This window comes from Panthera uncia, chromosome D4, assembly GCF_023721935.1.
Source record: "Panthera uncia isolate 11264 chromosome D4, Puncia_PCG_1.0, whole genome shotgun sequence".
NCBI classification, from domain to species: Eukaryota; Metazoa; Chordata; class Mammalia; order Carnivora; family Felidae; genus Panthera; species Panthera uncia.
Window position 1 is genome coordinate 27,939,527 of NC_064807.1, and position 21,139 is coordinate 27,960,665.

The following is a 21,139-nucleotide window of genomic DNA, read 5'->3' on the forward strand; positions in this document are numbered from 1 at the left end:
TTTAAATGGATTATGGCAGCATTCAAAATAAACTTCTTGAACACTCTTGGACCCAATCAAAATACTTGCTTTTTGTGAGAAATTTCTTGAGAGACCTTTGAGATTTATCTTTAAGAAATAACACACAAGTGGGGTGCCTGGGTGGCTCAGTTGGTTAAGCATTGACCTCAACTCAGGTCATGATCTCATGGTTCATGAGTTCGAGCCCCATGTCAGGCTCTGTGCTGATAGCTTGGAGCCTGGAGCCTGCTTTGGGTTCTATGTCTCCCTCTTTCTCTGCCCCTCCCTGACTCATGCTCTGTCTCTCTCTCTCTCTCTCAAAAATAAATAAACATTAAAAAAAAAAAAAAAAGAAGTTAACATGCAAGTTAAGGTAAGCCAAAAGCAGGGATGGGTGGACTTCTCCTTCAGTTTGGTGGCCTGGATACTTCAGCTTTACAAGCTGAGGGATTCTTTTCCGTCAAAAGACAAATACCGTATTTTAAAATATCTAAAGACTGAAGCTACAAATGTAGAACTAGGGACAGAGTGTTTAAAAAGGCAGTGAGTTTGATTCTTTAAATATTCATTTTTAATCTATGTTTGTGTGAAGAGTGAAAATTTGTTGACATTTACAAAATCGTGTTTGAAAGAAAACATTTATCACATAGCTGTTTGTGTATGAAGAATATAAAGTGACTTAAAAATATCTTTGTCTATGTATTTTGAGATATGAGAAATTGACACAAAAATATTTGGACTTTTTAATGTTTCAGATTTAAACTCATCTTCTGTATAGGAAAGATGGCACTTATGTAATTATAGTCTTAACTGTTGTGCAAAGAGTCTTCACAGAACATACCCACTTGACATAGGCCAGAGTCAAAACCTAGAAATTCCTTTAAAAAAAAAGATTCCATTTTTTCATAATAAGTTACTTTGTAAAATATAATTTATCCTATATAAACATGAGAAACAGGTGGGAAGAAAAAAGACAGTGGAAGGGGACCTTTATTCTTATTCTTATGAGTAACAAACAACAATATAATTGGTAATGCATGAATAACTTAGAAAAACAAGATAGCTTTTACCATGTGGTTTGTTGTCTTGGCTATAGTTGTTGGTTAGCTGCCATACACAGAGTTTTAAGTGAGTACTTGTCCACTTTTCTGAGTTCTTTTTACTCTGAATCATCAAAATGAGAAAACTCTTTTTTTCCCCCTTTTTTTAGATGGGTGGGGGGAGGAGGGGCAGCAAAGAGGGAGAGTGAGAGAGAGAGAGAGGGAGAATCCCAAGCAGGCTCCATGCCCAGTGCAGAGCCCAATGCAGGGCTCAATCCCAGGACCGTGAGATCATGACCTGAGCTGAAACTAAGAGTTGGATGCTCAATTAACTGAGCCACCCAGGCATCCAAAAATGAAAAAATTTTGCATGTAAACCAACTTCTAATGACTGTTAATATCAGAAATCACCATACTCTCAACTTCAACTCCAGGTTTTAAAATTCTACTCGAAATCTTTAAAATCAGATATTAAATTCTTTAGAATAAAAAAAGGGCAAATTTCATCATGCTATTGAAATGCCATGTTCGATTTTATATAAAATTTGTTTCTTGTTTTTCCATTGTACCAAAATTATTTTTACTGGAATCAGTTTCAGTTTTTTTACATATAAACTTTACACTAAAGTTAAAATTCAGTATTTTTTTTCTTCATGAAAAATTATAGCCATTAGAGCTTCTGGTATTATGAACTTTCTTTTGCGGTTAATTAACCAAGACAGATTTTTTTCTGCACAAACCTTGTAGATTTAAATTCTGTCAAGAATATTTGTTTTCCCATCAACATTTAATAAAAGAGAAATTGCATTTGCCATGTCTGTTTTTCTCAATTTTTCCAGTTTTCAATATTACCAACCAGTAGCTTCTTTCATTTTTTATTCTGTAACAAAACTGTGTGTAGTTTTAGCTATTTGTTAATTTCATTTTGTATTGCTTATTTTAATCAAGTCCTTTTTTTCCCTGTTAACCTATTCACAATATCTTTGGTATTAAAACAGCCAGGCAAAAACCACAAAAAAATTCTAGGCAGTGATTGTGATATGTTTGGTGGCTTTAGAAGACAGAATTTTACAAATGGAACAGATCTTAGAAATCAACTAGCTCAATCCTCTCATTTTACAAGTGAAAAAACAGAGGCGCAGAAAGGTTATGTGACTTTCCCAAAGAGAGATACAAATGCTTCATCAAAGGCAGTAGTCAGTTAAGAATGGAGGTGATGGGCAGATGTGATAAATATTGAGAAGATCAAGGTCAGCACATGTTTAGTTGGACTGTGGGATAAGGGAGAGATACAAGTCTGGGATCATCCTGGATTTTAGGCTTGGGTGACTTGGTGGATGTTGATACTGTTAACAGAGACAGAGAATAACTAAGTAGGTTGGGTTTGAGGGTGAGGGTAGATGATGAGTTCAGTTTTAAATGTCAAGTTTGAGATGAGAACTGGATGTCTAGGTGAAGTTTGAGTATTTCGATAGGAAATTTTAGAAAGGCTTGGGTGGAGAAACAGACTTGGGAGTTATCAGCTTACAAGTTGTAGTCCCACAAGAGTAGATGAAGTCACCCTGCTGGGAAAATATCCACCAAGGAGGCAAAGTTGTAGCCTGCAGATGTGTTTTGTTTGGTCCAAAATAAAAATTTAACAAAATTTGAATTAGCGACTAACATTTAAAATTTAAGAAATTTTATGTAAGTATCTGTATATTTATCCGTATATTGATTTATCTTTAAAAATGAGAGGATCTGACATCACCAAGCCAGCACTCCTGGTTGGCAAAAATCATCTAGAACTGAGTAGGGACCACGAACTCCATTTCTCCATAGTCTCCATTCGCGAGCTGGCCCATAATTTAGGAGTAATTTTTGACACCTTTCTTTCCCTTTATCGCCTTATGTAATCCATCTCCAAGGCTGTCATCTCTAGCCCCAAATTATTAAATTTGTCAACTTTTCTCCATCATTCCTTACACCATCACTGCAAAAGCAATTGTCTCTTTGCATCCTTTCTTGTCTTCCAATGAACTACTATAGACAATATCGTTCATTGTATACACAACAGCTAGGGCGGTTTTATAAAATCAGATCCTGTTACTTGCATGTCTAAACCTCTTCACTGTCTACCCATTACACTTCAAATAAAACCCATGCCACTTATGATAACCCAGAAAGGCTCTGCAATATCAGGACTCTCCTTGCCTTGTTGTTCTCATCTTCGGTTTTTTTCCCTACCCTACTTTCTCACTTTCTCAAGGGCACCACATTTTATTTCCTCCTCATAGCTTGCGAACATGTCAACACTTCTCTTGGTTGTTCTTCCTCCAGATCTTGACAGAGCTGGCTTCTCAGTTCAACAAGTCTCTTCAGAGTTACTTCCTTAACATCTCAAACTAATAGGGCACCCTCTGTCCTTTAGTTTCTGCGGCAACTTTTTCCCTCCACACACTTCTGATCTCTACGAATGCATGTGGATTTGTTGAGTTATTCAATATGTACTTTCTCAACTAGAAAGGAATCTCCACAAAGAGATTACTGTTTTGTGCACTGCCGTACCCCAGACTGCTTGCCGGGCACATAGTTGGATTTTAATAAATTGTGGTGGAGTGAATATATACACTTACACTCATATATAACAGAGGCCGAAAAAAAAATAAGGAAAAAAGTGCACTACTGTAATTCAGTAACTTTTCCTTTCCAAAATACTTGTAAGACTTTGCAATTAGAAATAATCGAGAAACAAGGGCAACCCCACACTTCCCAAAACCAGCCGAACATTCCCCACCAGCCCACGCTCGCCGCAGCTCTGCGCTTGCGCAGACCTCCCCTCGGAGACTCCGCCCAGTCTTCCTGAAGGGGTGGGCCGGGCCGGCAGCGTCCCGGGCGCGCGTGGATGACGTCACTCGACGCGGCCGGGGTAGCCCGTGGTAACCCAGAGTCTGCGGAAGTGGAGACCGGTGGGCAGGCGACTGAGACAGGTAACATGTACGCTCCCAGTTGGGTCCTTGCCTTCCTCTCCTTTCGCGCCGCGATGGCGGCGGGGACAGCAGCATCCTGTTCTAGAGGCGACCGGGAACCCTCCTCAATCCTCATCTTCCGTCGGTGGGGTCCCTATCCCTTCTGAGTCGTCTCAGACTCCTGAGGCTGAACCCGTCCTGGGGACTTGGGCTGAGCTGCCACTTCTCTCCGCCTCAGCTCTTGGGGTGGCGATGGGCCCTGACCTCTCCTCTCCCCACTGGCACAGACCCTTCTTCAGCCTGCATTTGTCTCCTTCTTTTGCCTCCAGGCCCACTTAACCCCCCCCCCCTCCGCTCCTAGCTCCACAAGACTCATCTCCAGTCGTGTTTAAGGAGACAAAAACAGTTTACAGGTCTCTTAATTTCCACTTGCAGTGAAGCCCAACCACCTTCCCTGCCCCCCAACCCTGTACCACCCCCAACACCCGCCCCAAGAATCCTTACTGAGATCACCAAGCTTTGAATTTGGGTGTCCCTAAAGAGCATTCTTTCTGTCAGTCAGTTTTACTCCTTAACGCACGTATTTGTTGAATAAGGGAATGGCGAAGGAATGTGAAAATCTAGTGTGATAATAAATGATCCACATGGGATCCAATCAACTGCTGAGATGGATGGAACAGTTACAGCATCTCATTAAAATATTCCTTATTCCTAGTTTCCTTTTTGGTTTTCAAGCGGTGGCGACAAGTACCTTTGCAAAGTTAGTCAGCAAAATAAGTATCAGAACCCCACTGGGAATGTGTAGACAGCAAAAAATTAAAAAAAAAATTCATATTGTTGATAGTGGGACACCGGTTGTTACAAAACCAACCAGAATAGATATGGGAGGAAAGGCAGGATTCTGAAATCTATGATCTGGTGATGGTTTGGTTTTGTGTTTGTCTTTAAGTGTGTTCCATTTTTGAATAGAGCATATCTTCATATAATTTTGAGAAGCCTGCCAATTACTTGCTAATTGGTAAGATTAGGTTCTTCTAATATTAGGGGGACAAAGTAGAATAAGGTTATGGAAATAATAGTCACTCATTGTTAACCATCTGCTGTGTCTCAGGGACTTCATTTGACACTTTGCATATGTTTTCTTCTTAGCTCACACAACAACCTTGTGTGAGTTAGGAATTACTAATCCTCAATTTACAGAGAAGGAAACGAGCGCAGGTATGTGAGGTTAACTTGCCAAAAACTCTAACTAAATGCTGGAGCCAGGCTTTAAGTTCAGGTCCGTGTATGACTTCAAAGCATATACCTTTTTTTTGTTTGTTTGTTTTTAAATGACTCTACTATAAATGACAAAATTCCAGCTTTTTCACAGTAGTCACATCTAATTGTGTGAGTTTATTCACTCATCTATCTAAATGATTTGACACTTTGTAATATCTTTAGTATTAAGTTCTTATATACCTGGAATTAAAATGCCTGGAAAGCTTAATTTATGATTCCCCCTAGACACACACACACACACACACACACACACACACACACACACAATCCTTAAGAATGAGATAAGTGGGAAGCAAGATTGCTCAGTACAACCCTTCTTCCTTCTTTTTAGACCCCTCAGGGAATGTGTAATTCATGATTTTGGAAAGTTTTACCCCTTTAAGAATTAAAAACCCTATTGACTATTTTGGATAGAAAAATTTTAAATGTCCTAAACAATTCCTTGCCTTCTTAAATACTAAGTATACTGATGTATTTTAATCTTTTCTTAATGTCTTAGAGCAGTCATTTTATTTATTTATTCTTTAATATTTATTTATTTTGGAGAGAGTTCAAGCAGGGGAGGGGCACAGTGAGGGGGACAGAGGATCTGAAGTGGGCTCTGTGCTAACAGCAGAGAGCCCAATGTGGGACTCGAACTCACAAACCATGATATCATGACCTGAGCTGAAGTCTGACGTTCAACTGACTGAACCACCCTGATGCTGCTCAGAGCAGTCATTTTATTTTTTTAATTAAAAATTTTTTAATTTATTTTTTATTTTTATTTATTTATAATATAATTTATTGTCAAATTGGCTAACATACAGTGTGTGAAATGTGCTCTTGGTTTTTGGGGTAGATTCCTGTGGTTCATTGTTTACATACAACATCCAGTGCTCATCCCAACAAGTGCCCTCTTACTGTCCTGTGTTATAATTTGGTAATTTCCTCAGAGATTTTATTATATTTGACCACCCAAACTGCTTTGCATTTGGAGTTTACCTACACTTTATGTATTCCATTCCTCACTGTCACCAAGAGATAGTAAACCATAGTGATTAACCATAGGGATGGGGTTGGGGGGAGCGTGGGGTGGCTCCTGGGTGGCTGTCATGATCTCACGGTTTGTGAGTTAAGGCCCCTCGTTGGGCTCTGCGCTGGCTGCGTGGAGCCTGCTTGGGATTTTTTTCTCCCTCTGCCTCTGCCTCTGTCTCTGCCCTTTGTCTCCTTCTCTCTCTCTCTCTCTCTCTCTCTCTCTCAAAATAAATAAATAAACATTAAAAAAATAAAAACATTCAGGGACTGGGGAACCACACTTCCATTATTCAGGTCCTAGCTCTGTCACTTACTAGCAGCTCAGTGAGCCCAGACAGGACAGTTGACCCCTCTACACCTCAATTTGCTCATTTGTAAAATGGGAATAATAAGATACTTTTTATCAGAAGATGTTGTGAGGGTAAAGTGAGTTACTTTATGAAAAGGGCTTAGAACAAATCAGGCATATTGGAAGAGCCATGTAAGTGTTTGCTAATATTATTCTAGTTTGGGCCTTAGGTTCTTTGAAAATTGCATTCTAGTTCTCTGAAAATTGTTATTCTTTGAATGATATTTGATATATAATATTTATGACTTTACTGGAGAATTAAATTATCCTAACTAGAGTGCCTTAACCTTAGCCATTCTGGGAAAATGCTAATTTATTAAATTTACTTTCATTTTGTCTTTGAAATGCAATATGCTTTTTGGTTGCACTGTTTGGAGTGAAGACTTCAAATATTTCATGTTATTATATGTATCAAAATAATAGACCTTTAATTTCTGTTTTGAATTTGGGGGATATTTCAGTGGTTTAAATTATGGTTTACCAATATATGGGAACCCACTCTACTTTTGAATTGAATACCAGTTGATTTATATATCTGTTTATTGTGCTCTGCACAGGTATGCTGTTGCTCTCATGTTATGATTCTTTGTGGATAAATACCTCCTCATAGAACTAACCATTATGCATTGGTCACATATAAAGCTACCTTCTCAGTGTAATTCTCTTTTTCTGTCTTCAATGAGCTAAAAAAAAAATTGACTATACGCAAAATGAAATAATGTTCCTTATTGAATTTACAAAGTGTGTACCCATTTTCAAGCATGTATTTTAAACCAAGTTCAAGCTAGGAGTTGATATTGACTCCTTTGGTATCCCTAGTCAGGAACTTGAGAATAAGTGATCTACTTTTTTAATTTTAGTACCATTAAAGCTGATACTCATGTTAAAACTTCCTGTTGAAAATGTAGGTTGTATGTTTTAAAGATTTTGATTGTGGTAAAATATTCATAATATAAAATTAACTATTTTAACCATTTTTAAGCATATAATTCATTGCAATTAAGCACATTTGTAGTATTGTTTAATTATCACCATTATCCATTTCCATATTTTTTTCATCATTCCAAACAGAAACTCTATACCCATGAAAAAATGATTCCCTATTCCCCTCTCCCCCTCCCCCCAGCCCCTGGTAACCTCTATTCTACTTTCTGTTTCTATGAATTTACCTATTCTAGGTGGAGTCATACACTATCCTTTTGTATCTGGTTTATTTCACTTCATATATTTTCAGTGTTCACCCATGTTGTAGTAGAGTTCATCTGTGTGGTAGCATCTATCAGAATTTCATTCCTTTTATGGCTGAGTAACATTCCATTGTATGTGTATAGCATATACTATACTTTTGATGCATATTGAATCATGCTTTTATAGACTTCTCATTCCATATAGTATGAATTTAATACTTGGTGATTTGGTTTGTGAACTTCTAGAGGATGGGAATGGAAATACTTGAAATAATGTTATTGAACAGTAAACAAAATGCCTGGTAATAGTGTTAAACTGGAGCTTGAGCATGCATTATAGTGTAATTTTTCTTCTCACCTATTATTTAGTCTAAATAGAATAAGGGAAATAATAATCATGATAACATTACATAGTATTTCTACAGTGTTTACAGCATGCCCGGCATTATTCCAAGCACTTTACCTGTGAAGTAGGTACTATCACCATTCTCTTTTATAGATGAAGAAACCAGGCACAGAGAAAAGTAATTGAATTGTTAAAATTGCAAGGCTGGCAAAGTGGTGAAATTGGGATTTGAACTCAGGCTAGGTGGCTCCAGAGTTGATTTATCCTATGTTTTGTGTTGACATTTGGCTCACTACCAATTTTGCAACGTAAATTCTCTTGCCTGCCACACTCTTCCTCTACCTTCTCTTTTTATACCGTTTTTAAAATAGAACATTACTTCTGAGCTCAGTAGGTAACAGAAGAGCCTCTGAACCCAAATTGTCAAAAGGATGACAGGTGCTTCTTATTTGGCTGGGCGATAACATTTGAATGACATTCAAACTGCGTTTTCAAAGCTTAGTTCATATTATCTTTCTCTGAGAGCCTGTCTTTGAAAAAACAGATTTTGAAACGTTTTAAGATCTCATATTGCATATATATTTTGTTGGCATTGACTTTAGATGTTGCACAATTCCCTCACTCTTTTTCTGTGTGTAAAAAGAGTTTTTTGTTTATAACGTTACTGTCAGGATCGTTTATGGCACATTCATTTTGGTGCTAACTCATTACTCTGCATGGTTTGATTCCTGAAGAAATTATCTTCAGATAACATTTTTATATATATAATCAATTTCATTATAATTTTTTCTTGGCTTTTTCCTTTGTTTACATTTTATTTCTTTGACACTTGCAGTTGAAGGTTTGGTTTTTGAAACTGATGGGAATTGGGATATGCTTGATAGATTTTGGCAGCAAAAGAGAGATATATCAGCCTATTTCATTTGCAGTAATAATGTTTTGCATATGTAGCAAGTATGGTGCATATTTGGAGGTATCAACTGTCTGAGTAATGTCTGGAGGAAATAGAATTATAGAATGAATGTTAAGGGTGCAAAGGGTCCTTAGATATTTCTCTCATACCCTTCATTCAGCAGTTGGGAATCTGAAGCCTGGGATGCTTAAATGATTTCCCTATATTCAAACGGTATTAGAATCCATTTTTTTAAAAAGAGTTCCAATGTTCTGTGTTCTTTTTAATCATACCTCATTGTACGTATGTAGCATCCTTACTTGTAAGAGGGACTCCCATTTTTACTCATATGTACTTAATCTTATAATACGTTCTAGGTGAGAGAGAATGACTTGAATTGGATAGGTTGCCAAGAGAATGAATTGATATGATGGATTCAAGAGGTATTCAAGTTAAATCAGTAAGACTTTGCAATTGTTTACGTGTGGCTGAGAGTAAGAAATCTGGGGTACTTGGGTAACTGAGTAGATGGTGGTGTTGTTCACTAAGAAAACTTAGAGGAGATCAGGACTGGGTGTATGAGGTCAAAGTGAATAGAGCATGGATTGCACATGAGAAAAATAGAAGCTAGAGCTGGAGGACACACCAGCATCTACGAAGGGGGAGAAGGAAGCACCAAATTGGCAGGAAGGGATAGAGGAGAATGGTATCACAAATACCAAAAGAGGAGAGAAATTTAAGGAGGGGTACGGTCATGTGTGTTAATGCTCCAGAATTCAGGACTGGAAGAACCTACTGCAGTTGATAAATAGGAAGTCATCTGCCTCCATTGTGGAATTTTTGTGGCACGGTAGGATGTAAGCAGTGGACTGGAAGGGAGATGGAATAATGGGGGTGGGAAGTGAAGACAGTCCTTTTTAGGAATTTGGCTGTGAGGGGAGAGAGAGAGAGAAGAGCTGGAGGGGAATGTGGGAGTAAGGAAGGGTTTTTGTTCATGTACCCCCCCCCACCCCAAGAAGAGATTGGAACAATCACTTATTACTGAGATGTAAAGGGTGGAGAGAGAGAGGATGAAGTTGAGGGAGGGGCCTTAGGGGCTGGATGATTGATGAAGCAGGGTTCCAGAGAAGGGCAGTGGGAGAGGATGTCACAGGCTGTGATCAGGGAGTCCTGGGACAGGAAGGACACTTACTCCACCTTCCTGGAAGGGACCGCTTGGGGAAGGGTGGGGATAAATGTGAATAAGTTTGTAGGTGGGGAGGGAATATGGGAAAATTCTTGCCTGATGGTAGCAAACTTTCCTAAATGAAGTGGGTAAATTTGCTGATATTGAGTGCTGATTCGGTGGAGGATTGGGGATAGAGGTAAAAGTTTAGAGTAGTCACTGAGGGGAAAGAACAGGAGTTGAGGGGGCAACTAGAGAGAGACACATGAAAGGTTGCCTGCCTGGTAATGCTGGGGGTCTCATTGAGGTTGGAATCTGTGAATATGTAGCATCCACCTTTTGCATGGTCGTGTGATATTTATTTAATAATTTATTTCTTTAGCTTTGGTTGAGTTCAGTACACTGACTTTAGAAGTAGAAAACTTGGGTGTTCAGTTGGTTGAAAGGTTTTATAGAATAGGTATCAGAAGGATGAAAGAGCAAGAGAATTGAGGTTAAAATGTTCTAAGAGTGATTGAAGAAAGGAACCACATTATCTAAAGAAGACCACAGAGTAGAGATTCTCAACTTCAGAAATGTAGAAGCTGTGGGGCTGTTTTGTGCGGTGTAGGATGTTTAGCCTTCTTGGCCTCTACCTACTATATGCCTCCCCCTCTAGTTGTGACCATCAAAAATATCTCCAAACATTGCCAGATACCCTCTGAGGGGCACTCCCCAATTGGAGCCTCTGTCCTAGAACCAGAGGGAGCAGATGCATTGAAGATAATGGAAAAGCTGAGGGACTGGAGTTTCAATATAATAAGAGTTGGTGAATAATTAAGAGAAAGAATAGGGAGAATAGGAAGCCATGCTCTGATATAAGATTATGGAAATGAAGTATTTAAGTGATGGAACTGTTCCAAGTAGTGAAAATGTCAAGAATGGACCATTGGTTCACCGAATGGAGTGAAGGCAAAGGTTGTTGGCACTGAGTAGGTAATTTGGGGAGAGAGAGAAAGCCTATAGTTACGGAACAAGCTGGGAAAGCAGCTGCCAGAACTGATTTTTTGGATGTTTGTTTCTTTACTCTATCCATTAAGTGTTTCTCAGTTCTTTTTCTAACATTATCAATTCCCTGACCATGGACCTTCCTTCTGTAGTGTTTTAAAAAGTCATGGTGGGGGCAGCGGGGGCACGTGGGTGGCTCAGTATCCGACTTCAGCTCAGATCATGATCTCATGGTTTGTGGGTTCTGGCCCCGCATCAGGTTCTGTGCTGACAGCTTAGAGCCTGGAACCTACTTCAGATTCTGTCTCCTTCTCTCTCTGCCCCTCCACAGCTCATGCTCTGTCTCTCTCTCTGTCTTTCAAAAATGAATAAATGTAAAAAAAAAATTTTTTTTAAAAGTCATGGAATTTATTCAGCTTGGTTTTTGTAGTATTTTTTAGGTGAGGAGTTCTTTTTTGTTTCTTTTTCAGTATTTTCTTGATCTGATTTTGTGATCCTTTACTTATAAGTATATTACTTTTCAATAAGCCCAGGTTCTGTGCTGTGTGACCTAATTTCAGGGTATTTCTTTTGCATTTGGGCACCTCATTATGAAGTCTGCTATCTTTGGCAGAAGATGTATCAACATATCCTTAAATCTTACAACCTCTTAGAGATGTTCTTCTTTTCCCTTGCCTTCCCCCACCCCATTGTTTTCTCTTTTGCTCTTTATTATTTCATATTTATTATTTAAAAAAAATTTAATGTTTATTTTTGAGAGAGAGAGAGAGAGAGAGAGAGAGAGAGAGAGACACAGAGTGTGAGCAGGGGAGGGGCAGAGAGAGAGGGAGACACAGAATCTGAAGCAGGCTCCAGGCTCTGAGCTGTCAGCACAGATCCCCACGTGGGGCGCGAACCCACGAGCTGTGAGATCATGACCTGAGCTGAAGTTGGACACCCAACTGACTGAGCCACCCAGGAGCCCCTGTTTCATATTTATTTTTAAGCTGTGATTATATGTATGTGTGGTGTTGATTGACAAGTAATTACAGTGGACTCAGTAAGCTGGACATATTCATAGAATATGCCTTTAGATGCTTTTCCTATGTAATAATGCTTACTTTGCATTATTCATCAAGAAAGTGCAATAACTCCCACCTCTTTTACAAGGCATTAAAAAAAAACTTATCCACAGATATAAGCTGATGTAGGTTTTATTGTAATATCCCAAGTATTGTCTTGCAAAATAGGAAGTAAGTAGGTGGCATTAAAAGCCTTGACATTTTTACTTGATTCTTTCATGAATTATTTTTTGTGAGTGCTGATCTATTTGATCAGTATTATACTATGTTTGATCTAGTATAATAAGTAGCTCTGTCTAGGAATATCCTATTATGGCTAAATCCCCTAATGGTGATGAACTGATTTTTTATGACCTTATTTCTATACTTAAATATGAGGATTTCCAAGAAAAAGATTAATCTGTTACTTCAATAAAGAACAATGACCAGTTTTTCTTGAGGACTTAATTTTGGTATTTAGGATCTAACACCTCAAAGGAGAAATGAGTTGTTCTCTCCAAACCACAAAAACGGACATTCATCCTAAGTACAAAAGCAGGCCAGAAACATTTTATCGCAGAAGTTGTGCTTTAAAAAGCAGCAGCATTACATCCCCATCGGTTGTTCTCTAGCGGCAGATGACACTTGACGATTTTTGTGCTCAGTCTGCAACCACATTCAGTATTGGACAGATATAAGATTCTTCAGTGATGGCATTCGAACACACGTATGCCCAAGGACTTTGTTGTTAGTAACAAATCATTTTGATTCTGAACATGGTTTAATGACTTTTCTAATAGAGTGTTTTAGGTTCTGGAAATACCATGGTCATAGAATATGTTTTGTTTAGTCATTTTCTTACAATGATTTAAGAAAGTAATATTTTTCACACTCCTTGTAAATTGTTAATGTTATGCAGTATTTGCAGCATTTAACCAGTTTATGGCTAACATTTTAAAAATATCCTTCCAGCTTTGTGCAGTGGCAGTATCGTAGCCAATGAGATTTATCCGAGGCGCGATTATTGCTAATTGAAAACTTTCCTAAAAATATCCTTCCCTGTTGGGGCACCTCAGTGGTTCAGTTGGTTGAGCATCTGACTTTGGCTCAGGTCATGATCTCGCAGATTGTGGGTTCGAGCCCCGTGTCTGGCTCTGTGCTGAAAGCTCAGAGCCTGGAGCCTGCTTTGGCTCCTTCTCTCTCTGCCCCTAACCCACTTGCATTCTGCCAGTGTCTGTCTCAAAAATAAATAAACATTAAAAAAAATTTTTTTTAAATATCCTTCCCTGTTGCTATTGTTCTGTATCATTCTCCGGGTCTATACTTTTTCCTTAAGCATATATCGAAGTCTCAAAGAAAAATGAATTGTTTTTTTTTAACGTTTATTTATTATTGCAAAACAGAGAGAAACAGAGCAAGAGCATGGGAGGGGCAGAGAGAAGGGGAGACACAGAATCTGAGGCAGACTCCAGGCTCTGAGCTGTCAGCACAGAGCCCGATGCAGGACTTGAACTCACAAACCACAAGATCATGACCTGAGCCGAAGTCAGATGCTTAACTGAGCCACCCAGGCACCCTGAAAAATAAACTGTTTAACCTGCCTTTTAAATCATCCTAATTAATTTTAACATGGTCCCCAATTACATATGTTCAGTTGTATATTCAAATTGAAAAGATAATGGAGATCCTGGAGATCTTCTAAGATATTGAAGCTATATCAAATATGTTTTCTTTATTATCTTTCTCCCAAATGCTTTTCAGTTTCTAGGAATTAGTTGAAATCTCTTTTCTTGGGAAGGATGAACTGCATATATGTTCAGTTCACCACTGAGACCATGATAATCACTAGGAGTATATTGTAAACCTCAGTGAGATGGATTTGAAAGCCATTTACAGAGAATGGGACACCTATTTGTAGTGTGTAAATTGTGGACCTATCTCTCAATGGAGAAATCTGTTATATATTTATTCCCATGGAAGAGCAGAGTGTAAATATTGAGATCTGAATGCTATTTCTAAAGAATCTAATTTTGTCAAATTTTGCCTTTGGGTACAGTACTCCTTTCCTTGTCCTTGGTTGTCTGTAGCTGTAGCCCTGTGACAATCACCAAATAAATCACTAAGTAGAGGGAGTCTGTCTTGATTTCTGGCTAAAGGAAATGTAGTTTCCTAACACAGGAACAGAGTGACCTCTTGCCCTTCCTACAGCTTTCCTGCTGTAGGAAGTATGGTTTCCTATAGAGGACAGAAAGGTTGTCCACGCAGGGTAGGAAGTGGGGGCTGTAAGGTCAGACAGAGTCCAGGAATTAGGGGAGGGATGTGAAGGGTATTTATCCCTGCAGATGCCAAGAAAGGACAAACTTTTCACCCATACTACAAGTTCTGAATGATGGAAACTTCTTGAAGATACTGAGAAGAGTCTTACACAAGAAGCCCTATGGAAAGTGGTTAGAAAATTTGCCAAGTGGAGCCATTTTTTAGCATCATTGAACTCCACAGTGAATCCTAAACAGTGTTGATTGGGAGGAGACCAGAGTTACTATAACCAGAGTTAGATTAAGCCAGTGGTTCTCGAAGTCTGGTTGCTAGACCAGCAGCGTCAATATGGAATTTGTTAGAAATGCACATTCTTGGAGCTCACTAGTTGGTATTTTAACAAGATCTTATTTTTTTATTTTATTTTTTTTTTACGTTTCTTTATTTTGAGTAAGAGCACATGAGCAGGGCAAGGGCAGAGAGAGGGAGAGAGACAACCCCAAGTAGGTTCTGTGCTGTCCTTGCAGAGCATGACACGGGGCTTGACCCCACCATGATCATGAGATCATGACCTAAGCCAAAATCAAGAGTCAGACGCTTAATGGATTGAGCAACCCAGGTGCCCCTCACCAGATCATTCTTATGCATGTGATCCTCAGCCTACGCTTTGAGAAACACCGTGCTAGATCTTTGAGAAGAGCAGTAATTTATTGGATTACAATTTTATCCTTGAGGAGTTCTGAGATACAGATGTGTTCCTGAATTGCTGGAGATATTCACAGATATGAATCTTAATTGCTAGCAGTGAAGCTCTCTGAATATTTAATACTCACTAGTAAATTGTATAGAGATGCTTGGGATAAAGTTCTAGAAATCATGAGTATCCTTCCTAGGTTAAAGATGCCCCCCCAAAGGCCAGTTGGACAGTATAACATTATAACACAAAACCAGTCAGATTTAAAAATTTGTTGTATATAGTTCATGTTTTCCAAATAGTTTTTAGGAAGCCTACGTTTATAGTTATGGGGCTACATATTAAAACTTTATACAGAAAAGGAATGGATTTAGTTGAGGAAATACTGGAAAAGTGTATCTTTTTGCAGCCTCCAAGCCATGTGTTAGAAGCCAAAAAGGGATCAATAGTATTAAGAAAATACTCTGTCACTGTGCCTATAGGCTAGTACCCTAAGTTCACTGTTGGGGCAGGAGTAGATTTATCTAAAATGATATATGATTTTTTACTGCATAGAATTATATAAAAATTATTTTATCTAGTTACCAGAAAAATGATTCAAGAACAAAAATTGGGGCAGGAAGCATCTCTCTCTCTCTCTCTCTCTCACACCCTCCCCCCTTCCCTCTCCCAGTTCTCTTTGGAGACAGCCTCAGTTACTGGCTTTCTCTATGCCTCACTACCTAGGACTCAGGGCTTCTTGAAATGAATAAGAATAAAGGCAGTGACTTATAATTGTGTCACTTATTTAGGATAGATAACTACAAAAAGAGGTAGTCCTCTTTGCAGTGTGAAAAGGAAGTGAAAAAAAAAGTGGTTAAATATCCAGTGTCTTCAGGGTGTTTTTTTTTTTTTTTTTTTGAGGGGTGTGAGGGCATGGTATCATTGCATCCCCCATCAGGAATGGGGGTAAGCTCCTTTCAGGAAGCTGTTTCAAACCACCTACGGTGCTAATATTTCAGAATGAAATCTAACCCATATGTCTTCTAGATGGGAGGAACAGGTGTGGTAGAGCCCAGACTCTTTCTTTGCCCTAGAATACTACTTTAGGAGTGGGCCCTTCTGCAGGCTTTCAGTACTGGTGTTGGCAGGAAGGAAGCAGGATAAATAAAAAGCCCTGCCCACCTGTCCATTAGGCAGTTGGTCTTCTGCCAAGTTCAGCTCTGTGGCTGTAGCAAGAACCCAAGAATTTGTAAAGAGGACCTAGCATCCTTGTTCTTTCAGCTGCTTCCCTCATGGAGGCCTACTGCCTGCCATCTTTCTGTACCATCCACTCCAGTGTTATTCTCAAATACGTTTTCTTGGCTGAATGCCAGCCCTGTGGCTCCCACTGATAATGTGCCTTCATAGAGTAGGACAGTCCTAAATTTTGCTGCAAAGTGGCTTTTGAACATTCTGATTTCCTTAACAGTTTTTAAAGTGTAGATACAGATATGTTACCAGGCTCAGCTGATTTTTTAAAACCAGTGTTTTCTTGACTTGTGTGCAAGATGATTTAAAGTGGTACATGGATAAGCATCTTTTGAATTTTAATAGTTATGTGTCCATTTTAATATACGGTGGAAAAATGTAAATTAGCCAGTCAAACCCATGATTTCATGGATATTATAAAAGTTGAGTCAGTGGTAAAGTGGATTGAAGAAAAAGTATTTAATAAATAACAAGGTGGTATGAAGATGGCAAAAATACTGAAGGTGGTACATACATGACCGAAGTTTAGGAGATACTCAGGGCTTACACTTTTTGAAATAGTCTTTAAAACCATATACAAAATAAATTCTGAGGCTGAAATGCCATGCCATGTTGGAAGATGTGCATTGGGTGTAGCATAGATCTTTAACTACAAGTTCCTATTCAAGTCAATGTACATCTCTTTTATTTAAAAAAATTTTTTTAACGTTTATTCATTTTTTGAGAGACAGAGCATTAGTGGGGGAGGGGCAGAGAGAGAGGGAGACACGGGATCCGAAGAAGGCTCCAGGCTCTGAACTGACAGCACAGAGCCCGACATGGGGCTCAAACTCACAGACTATGAGATCTTGACCTGAGCCGAAGTCGGATACTTAACCGACTGAGCCACCCAGGCGCCCCAATGTACATCTCTTTTAAATGGCCCTTTTAAAACATGAAGCTTATACTAATCCTTGCTAATATCATTGATACGTTTTTACTGAGTCTTTTCTAAATTATGTAAGATTTTCTATCTTCTGTAGGACATGGGTAAGAAAACCACTGTAAGACTTTGTTAAAACAGTTTGCTGTTCTTTTTTGCCACTTTTAAAAATAATAGCTTTGGGGCACCTGGCTGGCTCTATTGGTAGAGAATGCAACTTTTGATTTCCGGGTCATGAGTTCAAACCCTAAGTTGGGTGTAGAGCCTACTTAAACAAATAGCTTTGTTGAGATGTAATTTACATACCATAAAATTTAGCCTTTAAAACTGTATAATTCAGTGGCTTTTAGGATATTCACAGAGTTGTGCAGCCATCTCCTCTGTCTAATTTTCAGGTATTATCATCACTCCAAAAGATATTTTGGACTCCTAAACAATATTTTAAAATACCTGAGGTCTTTGGGGCACTTGGGTAGCTCAGTTGGTTAAGTGTCTGACTCTTGATCTTGACCCCGATCATGACCTCCCAGTTCATGGGTTCGAGCCCCATATTGGGCTCTGTGCTGACAGTGCAGAGCCTAGTTGGGATTCTCTTTCTTCTCTTTCTCTGCCCCGATCCCACTCTCACTCTCTCTTGAAATAAACTTTTGAAAAATTAAAAAATAAATAAATTAATTAAAATACCTGGAATCTTTGAATAGCTACTAGATGACTTCTGTTGGTGTGTTGTAGAGGAGCCTCGTGCAGTGAGTGGGAACTGAATTTTGAGTCTCTTGTTGTCATGGATTCAAGGAGTCTGTATCTGTCATCTGTTTTTGCTAGTAAAATGTATTTTCCTATGAGCCAGAGCAGTGACTTTTTCTCTGTAGCAGAATGTTCATTAATAAACTATTTTCACAATACCTCTTTAAGTACTGAGTTTCCAAAATAGTTTCTATTTAAAAATAGTGTTTTTCAACAATTCTAGAAGAGGAAATCTTATGGAAAAAGCTGATATTTTTGTCTATATTTTCTTTTCCGATTTCTTTATTTTTACCCTACTGAACTCTGTAACCCAGCTCTATTAATCTAGATCTTGTTTCCACTCTATGAATATTTATAGATAATAATAAATTATATTAATTCTCTTAATGGAGTTTGAAAAGTTTTGTTAACTTTTATCCTAGCACAAAAATTCCTGGGTGGTCTGATAAAACCCTCATCTTTATTAAATATTAAGCCAGTTCTTTTAATTAATTATTATTTTTTTTTTTTGAGAGAGAGAGAGAGGGTGCAGTGAGGGGCAGAGAGAGAGAGAGAGAGAGAGAGAGAGAGAATCCCAAGAGGGGCAGAGAGGGAGAGAGAGAAGCGGGGCTCACCCAAAGCAGTGTTCGAGTTCACCCACTGTGGGGCTCGAGGTCACCAACTGTGAGATCATGACCTGAGCTGAAGTTTGATGCTTAACCGACTGAGCCACCCAGGTGGCTTTTTATGTTTAAAGGCTGTATTAACTGAATTATGTCTACTAAAATGTTCAATAGTTATTTATCTTGGACCTGTAGTGTACAAAGCACTTCATGGAATAATAGCCCTTCCTTTTGCTTCTGCTGAAGTCCTGCCTGATTTCAACCATTGTACTCAAATTCTGCAGTGAGGACAGCGAATGAATTTGAGCACGAGCTGGGATTATGAAGGTTTTAGAACCATTGTTGGGTGAGTAGCAGGTGAAAGAACTGAGCTTGGAAGAGAAGACTTGGGCAGTATCATGAGGGCTCTCCCAGCCATTCCGAGTTTGTCTTGTTCTGGAGAGTAGTGGGGGAAGTTGGTGTGAAAGACGCATATGTCAACAAGGCTGGAACTTCTGCCAGCTGAGGAGGCCTAAAACATGAGTTTGTGTTCTCATGTTCTAATTTCCATCCTTAAATACCTTTCCACCATCTTCCAGTTCCTAGAATATCTTGTCCAGTGTCTGATGGTAAGAATGGTTTCTGGACAGTGTTTTGGCTATTCATGGATATATGGAATGTTACATTATTACATGAATGCATGATTTTATCTTTAACACATAGAATACAAACATGTAGCATTGTTTGGTATAATGCAGTTTTATGTAGTTGTATTATTAGGTCAGGATTTAAATTTACTTTGCATTTGGTGTATGTGGAAGATTTTGTTGCTCCTTGAAATGTAGGATCTATAGAATAGTATAAACCCTCTTGCCCATAAACAACAGAATATGGTGTTAAGAGTGGTGGGGAAGACTCTGGTAACAGTGGGTGTCCATGTTTGTATGGGGATATGGGGATAGTCCTTGACCTGTTTCACTGTTGCTTGTGTCATTCAACTTACAGGGTTAGGATCTAACGAGCTTTGCTGCACTTGAAATGGGTATTTTTGATCTAGGCTTGGACTGTATTTGAGGTAATACAGTATAGTGCTGATCTAGGGTCTAGAGCCAGACCATAAGAATCTAAATTTCAACTATGGCATCTAATAACTGTGAACTTAGGGAAGTTATCTTAACCTCTCTGGGCTTCAGTTTACTCATCTGTAAAATGGAGATAACGGACCTCACTGGATAGTGAGGAGTAAATGAAATTATGTATTTAATATGCCTTGCTTATCTCATAGCAAGTACCCAATAGATGTTAGATGCAGTTGCTAATTGTTATTCATACTGGGATATAAAGGTCAAGTGCCTTCTCAAAGATTTCTAAATAGTCCAGATGAGTTCTGAATTGACTGAGTCCCCAAAGGAAAAAGACTCTGGTCTTCTTGGTCTTTCCAAGGACTTTTAGATTCATGTTGCTTGTTTGGGACCAACACATTCTAGGGAAGTTTTGGGTGAATGGCATTCTCCTGGCTGGCGATAATCTGGATATCTTCCATACTTTGTTCCTGGAACCTCTGAAACATGGAGCGTTTGTGGGATGGGAGTTTCTCTGGCATTTTTTCAAAGTCCATGGCTGAATGTGCAGATACTCCAAAGAAATATTGCAAGAACACTTTGAAATATATCAGAGCACTTTGAAAAATTGTACCACCTTATGCTACAGGAGAAAAGCAGTATATTTGTCTCAAGGGAGATATAGTAAAGGACACAAAGAGTTTAAGTTAATAGGATGACAAAGTGTACTATATCTAAATCTTCATGAGTGTCATAAAACTATACTCAATTTTATAAGATTGAGGTATTCATTCAACAAGTGTTGATTAAGCACTTATTCATACTGGTTAGCTTTGAGTGTTAGTTACCTAGGAGAGTGTTAGGAAACCCCTTGGCTTTTGTTGCTAAGACTGCTTCTCAAATCAAGGTAGGATCTTCATGCTCTTTTCCTGGTGGCAGATTTCAGGGGCTTCTCCTGGTTTTCTCTCTCAGAACTGCCTCCACCCACTCCTTTCCTGGGATTTTATTTTTCCCAAGACTGGCTGCAGATAGGCTACACTATCCTTAGCTTTCACCTTTCCTTGTTGCCCCTATGGTTATCTTCAGATCCTTGTGGGATTCAGGATTTTACTGCTAACCCTTATGGAAAAAATAGAAGGCGGCTAACAAATGCAGAGTTTAAAGATTTGGTGTTTTTACAATTATAGTTACCAATTCAGTGCTAAGATAGTAACTGTTACAATTAAGACTGAAAGACAATTGAAAAATAACTAGGGCTTCTCTTTTCCTTATGCTGAACATGAAGTTCACCAAGTATATTCTATTCTATATTTTTTGTCTCTTCTACCCCCTTGAAAATCCTTTTTCTATCTCTTCTATCCCCCGTGAAAATCCTTCTTTCCAACAACACAGAGATTGA

General features: G+C 38.7%; 1 protein-coding gene and 1 non-coding gene across 9 annotated transcripts in view; both read left to right on the forward strand.

The window, feature by feature from the left end:
* The first annotated feature begins 3,926 nt into the window (after window positions 1-3,926).
* Window positions 3,927-21,139, forward strand: part of AOPEP (aminopeptidase O (putative)) — a 340,428-nt gene continuing 323,215 nt past the window's right edge. For 4 of the 8 annotated variants that reach the window (XR_007458796.1, XM_049634234.1, XM_049634215.1 and 1 more), the window contains exon 1: window positions 3,928-4,009. The gene's annotated coding sequence lies outside the window, so the exon portion shown is untranslated. Of the gene's footprint in view, window positions 4,010-21,139 lie in introns of all 8 variants that reach the window. The other 4 variants (XR_007458785.1, XM_049634261.1, XM_049634225.1 and 1 more) reach the window with 2 other exon arrangements.
* LOC125928251 (U4 spliceosomal RNA) lies at window positions 13,223-13,367 on the forward strand. The gene has a single exon (XR_007459605.1). It is a non-coding gene; the product is annotated as a U4 spliceosomal RNA (small nuclear RNA).